The sequence below is a fragment of the Pelodiscus sinensis genome, chromosome 3 (genome assembly GCF_049634645.1).
Source record: "Pelodiscus sinensis isolate JC-2024 chromosome 3, ASM4963464v1, whole genome shotgun sequence".
NCBI lineage: Eukaryota > Metazoa > Chordata > Testudines > Trionychidae > Pelodiscus > Pelodiscus sinensis.
Window position 1 is genome coordinate 82,001,032 of NC_134713.1, and position 6,499 is coordinate 82,007,530.

Below are 6,499 nucleotides of genomic sequence, written 5' to 3' on the forward strand. Positions count from 1 at the left end.
CCAGTCTAGACACAGCCGCAGTGACTAATAAATTAAAAGTAGGTACCTCTATGTACATGTACGTGTATCCTTTAAATATGTGAAGATGGTGTTTGACCACATTGGAAGTCAAGGAGTAGAGAGAAGAATAAAAGATATATGATGTTGCATTTTATTCCAATATTTAACAGAGACTATTACAGATGGTGATTGTCATATTAGAAAGTGCTCTTCAATATTGGATAGCATCTTCTAGTGTTTTCAATTCAGTCTTTGGCTCCTGTTTTGGAGAACCCTACAAAATGTGCTTTACACAGTTTGGGAGCTGAATGTTTTCTGCTGTTGCACCAGGGAGAATTAGGCAGTCTGGTTCCCTTTCCTACAGGCCAATTTTACAACATGGACCATATTGCCTGGTATATTGTAGGGCATCACTGGCACACAGCTGTCCTAACTACAGCTTTAATAGCCACAGCAGGATAAAACACACCCCCTCCCATGTGTCGCGATTATTGTGTGGGCTAGGGTATCTGGCATGACAGCTTTACACCTCTCTCTGTCTGGTATTGAGACATGCATGGGGTAAAGGAGAATGACAAGTGTTTTTGTACTCCTCGTGATGTCTACCATCTGTAAGAGCTTATAGAAGATCAAACTGGTATAAAGCCATCCTTGCATGTCCTTGCTCCTCATCTAGGCATCAGGGGCTACCCTTGTATATTCTCTGTGGATTGCAGGTGATATAAATCTTTATCTTCTTTAAACAAGGAAAGTAGAAAGAAAGAAACATTAGCACTTCTTCCTCCGCTGCTGAATGCTGTGCTCCAATATCCTCACCACTTATTGGAGAAAGAAGCTCAACTCCCATCTGACAGGATACTTGTAATTCATCCTCCTTATCTCCTCTTCCCTGCCCAAAGACCCACTTCATAGCTTTTTTTTGATAAGTTATGCTTGAACAAAGGAGAAAAAGCAGTAGGGGTATGTACTAAGAGCAGCAATGGCAGCTCCAATTTAAAAAAGTGGGTCCTTCCCCACATTTTCCACTTCCGTGAGCAATATCACCTTTAGAGCCACCACTCCAGAGCTCAGCAGCAGTCCTTTGAAGGCTGGCCTTGCCTGCATGTCCCTGATTGGCTCTGAATGGGAAGCTGGCATTTCCACTCCTGCCCATTATCACCAAGGTCTGATTGGCTGGAGTTCTGGAAGGAAACTTTCACCCTACATCTCCCTGCTAACTCTTCTTTAATTGGAAGATGAGGAGTTTATGATAAAAGGAACTGCATAGGTAGCAGGAGAGGGCATGTACTGCCATTGCAGGGACATAGGAAACTGAGGTCTGATTGTAAAACTCAGAGGAGAGCTAAGGGAGCAGCATGAGTGTTGAGTCTTGATGAGCATGCACCATGCATAAAAATCAGTCCTGCCCAGGCAGAAGGAGGTGCTTTACTCAGGGACTGGTGAGATTGTGACTAAGGGAGACAAAGTTTCTTGTAAGCATCATAGTATGGTGTCCTACTCATACTGGCTGTTGTTTTGAATGATATTATTCTATCCATATTAATAAAGGCAGTAGAATATAATCTCTCTGTTGGAGCTATTCCAGTGTGAATTCTTGTACCCCCCACCCCAGGTTATAAGAATTTTGAACAACCTGAGAGAGAGAGGTGACCTCACCAGACCACTGATGAAGAGATAAGGGCTCATGTGAGCCCTTTATTAATGGAGGTGTTTGAAACAAAGATATTTTTTTAAATAAAAAGTGCTTGTCCTTTCAGAGGCAATTGCTAAAATTGAAAGAAGCTAAGAGGAACTTAAAGATTCCCTGCCACCCCGAATTCCTTCCTCTGCCATGTACTTTTCTTGATATAAAATGAGTCTGTTAGGCTTGGTTTGTACTCCTAAGAGTCATTTTACTAGGCCTTAGGTTGATCTTGTGGGTAGTGTAGTTACAATGGCAAATGGGAACTAGTTACATCATGGTGATGGTGTGTAAAGTTATTTTACAGGCTTGCTCCAAAATGCTGAGCTTTGTTAAAATTTCTAGCCTTCTCTCAGGCTGGGACTAAGCCAACTGCTACTTAGTCAGGAAGGTGTTTCTCCACAGGTGCACCTGCTTTGGCTTGGCAGCTGTCACAAGGGGAATCCTCTCCTGTATTTCCAACCAATACTACAAGAAGGCTATGTCTACACTAGCGGGATCTTGAACAAGAACACGTCCACACTGCAATGTGCTTTTGCGCAAGAGCATCCATGGCAGTCTGGATGCTCTCTTGAGCAAGAAAGCTCTGATGGCCATTTTAGCCATAGGGTTTTCTTGTGCAAGAAACCCCTGTTGCACATCCATACTGCCCTCTTGCGCAAGAGATCTTACACTTGTTAGAAAAAGTGCAAGAAGCCCTCTCTTCCCATGTCCTACTGTAAAACTTCTTGCACAAGAGCAGGCAGGCAGTGTGGATGGTCTGCGGAAGAACGGCCATTCTTGCACAAGAACTCACCAGTGTAGACGTAGCCGAAGAGTATGTGGAGTACTAGCTAGACTCAGCACCCCATTGGCTGCTGCCGTACTGCATAATGAAGACTAGGAGGAGTCAAGCTCTGAGTAATAATCTTGCAACTGCTGTAGTCCTCTTTTCCCTCTTACTATGCCAGCTTGCTCTCCATAGAGCTTAATGAGTTATAGTAGGATAGAGTATCCCCTTATAAACTTTCATGCACCCTCTTAACCTCACCCCCCATGTTTCTACTACCAGACGGTGGCAATAATCAGCTATCAATGAAGATCTTACTATCTCAGGAACAACAGGGAAGCCTTTGCAAATAACCTATCAGACAACCACCACAGGCCACAGAATATGTGCCTGCTACTCTCACTACTACTGTGAAAAATAGCTGATAGGTAGGGAAGCCACCTGTAAGATACCATAAAGTGCGGAGGAGAAGCAGGAGAGGGCTAATGGATTTTTGTCATATAGTATGGAGCTGGGGTATGCATGTATTTATTTATTTTGCTGTGAAGAGTTTAAGTACTGGTGTATTCTTTTGGGAGGGTGAAGAGTGAAGAAAAAGAGGAAAGATTTATTTGAGTTAAGAACAGTCATATATATCAGCAGCTGAATATTTCTGAGGGCACTCATTATAGCAGTATATTACTGCTCAAATAATGTTACACTGTGTAAAATTTACCTTAAATGAAATAGGAAAAAAACCCCATCTGCAGGATTTAAGGCGCACAGCTGAAGGTAGGTAGATAAATTTTCTTTTTATCACCAACAAGGAAACTGAGACACCTCATAGTTTCTTTAGCTGTATGGCTTCGAGGGACCCACCTCAGGATTTAAGGCACTCTTAGCTGCATGTAGTTAGATATATTTTCTTCATATCACCAACAAGGAAACTCAGACACATAGTAGTTTTTCTAGCTGGATGGCTTTGAGGGACCCACTGTAACAATGACAAAAATCCACAATGGAGTCCTCTAGCTGACATTTCTTACAAGTTGTTTCAAAAACAAGACGTGTAACATTTCTACAATTCTAGGAAAGTTCTGCAAACTCAAACCTTATTAAAACTTCATAGGCAAAATTATTTGCAACAAATATTCCACATGACTGTAAACAGATATAAGTTTTATAGGTGCATATGTTGCTGTGGTTTGCCTATAAGGGCAGCACTCTTTACTGGTCAGTCTCTACCACGACCTGGTATGGCTTATTAAGAGTTGTAAGGTCTAATTACAGATGCAAGGACCTGAAAGAAAACTCAGTGATGTTTCTTGAAGAGTCTGGGTCCAAGAGCCTTGCAGAGAGGACAGGGCAAATCTCGCCAAACCAATTGGGACTGATCTGAAAGAAGTTCATCTCCTATCTCACCAGAAGGCAGATGCCTACAACAGTGAAGTCAGTAAGGAGATTCCCTCAAAGCCCTGAGTTAGAAAGGAGCAGATATCAGCAGGAGAAGGTTACTTAGTTCTCTGAGCCTGTGGACTAAGTGGGACCAGCTGAGTTAGCTGAAGCACATCTCTGTCCTACGAGGGGAGCTGGGATTCCTGATGAGGAGAGGAATAATCATTGCTTGTATTACTTAGCTCTAGGAGGAGAGCTGAGTGGTCCTATCACAAAGAGATAACAGAGACTGGTGAGTTACCCTGATTGAAAAAGGAGAAGAACCTAGTCAATAGAGAAAGCCTGAAGCATCTTTTGTTTATGCGGGGGTTTTTATGTGCCCTTTTGTATGATGTGGTTGTAATAAACAAACTCTCAGGAGGGTATTATTGAGTCAAGAGTGTCAGAGTGGACTTCCTGGCTGCCTAAGAAAGGAAAGTGAGGCAGAGAGTTCATGAAGCACCAATCTAACTCAGCAGGCCATGCTCCAGGACAGGCAAACCTGATGACTGTGCACCTCAGTCATTGTACATCTTTATACCTCTTCTCTTACCTTTTCATTTATGGAGTCTGCCTTCAAACAAAAAAAAATATAGGCAAAAAAAATCATTTTGGGATTAAATAAATTAATCTATGCCACATTTGCATTCAAATAGGGAATTTGTATGGACTACGATATACCTTACTCATTCTCTTAGGACAGCACACAAATCTAGTTCATTAATTGCCGTTGGTTTTATGTACAGGTTAAAATTCCACTGTGATGCATCATTCCATGTTTAGGTGATCCTGCCAGCATGGCTATAAATCAGAATTACAAATTAGTTAAACATACACAAAATACAATTACAAGTTCAAAAAAATACTCAGCAGCACTAAATTAATCAAACCATCTACAACTCTCTCTGCGCTGTGTGTGGCTCACAATCATCAAAGGCCTCATAAGCAGCAAGATGCCTGCATAAGGATAAATTAGGCTTAAATCAAGTGGCAATCAATGGCTGGTACAATTGAATAGTTAAGTGTACATTTAGAGAATGCATTACTTGAAGTGAGGGGAGAGAAGAAGGGACATATATATCTTGATTTCTCAATTTAAAACGTTCTTCCTGTGTATAACTGAGTTTGTTCCTCTGACCTTTGTGTGTTTTAAGATAATTTACATAAAAGCAAAGTCTTGGGCCAAATTCATCTCTGGCAGTAACTCAATTTCTGTGACCTCAACTTAACAAACAAATGTCACATCAAGATTATGGTTGTTTTTTGGCATTGGTTTGGCATCCTATAGAAATAAAAAATAGAATGCTCCATTCAAGTTTTCTTTGCTTTAGTTTGAGAAATTCCAGCTAAAATAATCACTATATATATATAATCATAGGATTTGAAAAGCATTAGATAAGGAACATAAAGGATAGGTCCATTGATGACTGTTAGTTAGGATGGGCAAGGATGCTGTCCTTAGCCTCAGTTTACCAGAAGCTAGGATTGGGCAATGGGGAAGGATCACTTGATGATTTTCTGTTCATTCCCTCTGGGGCATCTGTCATTGGCCACTGTTAGAAGACAGGATACTGGGCTAGATGAACCTTTGATCTGACCCTGTGTGACTGTTCTTATATAACAGAACTATAAGAGAAATAAAAATATGCATATACTCCCCCATTTGCAGCACTGCCCAGATAAATACAAACAGAAGGATGACAACTCTGCTAAAATACAGACAGGAGCTTATGGAAAGAAATCAGTTCTACTGTAGCCAAAATACAGATAAAAGCGAACAGTGAATGTGGGTGAACAAAAATGGAGTCAAGATGAACAAGTATTTCTTCACTCTTTGAACTGGGATACATGTGCTTGGAGTTTTGTATCTGAGCTGTGGGGTGTGTTATGGATTTGACATACTACTATGTCAGCAATAGTAAATGATGATGATGGGTGCTCACTCGTTGCTGAGTATGATTATCTTCCATGGTTGTTGTGGACCCTCAGGTGGCTTACAAGTCCTACTGCAATGAGGACAGATGTTTTCTGGTACAGCAGGAGGCTGTTGACCCTGACTAGAAGCCAGTTTCCTCTTCCTCCTGTGCCTCTTCTCCCCTTCAGCATGCCAGCAGGCAAATTCAAAATGCAGGGATCCATTGCATAGGGTTTCTCTCCATATTGAGCGATCCCGGACAAGTGTCTCCCAAGTGTCAATGTCAAAGTTGCACTTCTTTAAGTTATCTATAAGTAAGTCCTTATAATGTTTCCGTTGTCTTCCCACGTTACGGTATCCTTCTTTCAGCTGAGAAAACAGGACCTGTTTTGGGAGGTAATGGTCTGGCATTTGAAGTTGCTGACAGATGATCATTGTCCCAATACTGTTGGGCTACGTCTAGATTGCATCCCTTTTTCGTAAAAGGAATGCAAATTAGACGTATCTCAATTGCTAATGAAGTGCGGATTTAAATCTCTCCCGCTTCATTAGCATAAAAATGGCTGCTGCTTTTTTTCGGCTCGGAGGTTTGCCGGAAAAAAGCGCCAGTCTAGACGCGGATCTTTCGGAAAATAAAGCCTTTTCCGAAAGATCCCTTATCCCTCTAAGGATACTCCCTTAGTTATCTCTAAGGAATAAGGGATCTTTTGGAAAAGGCTTT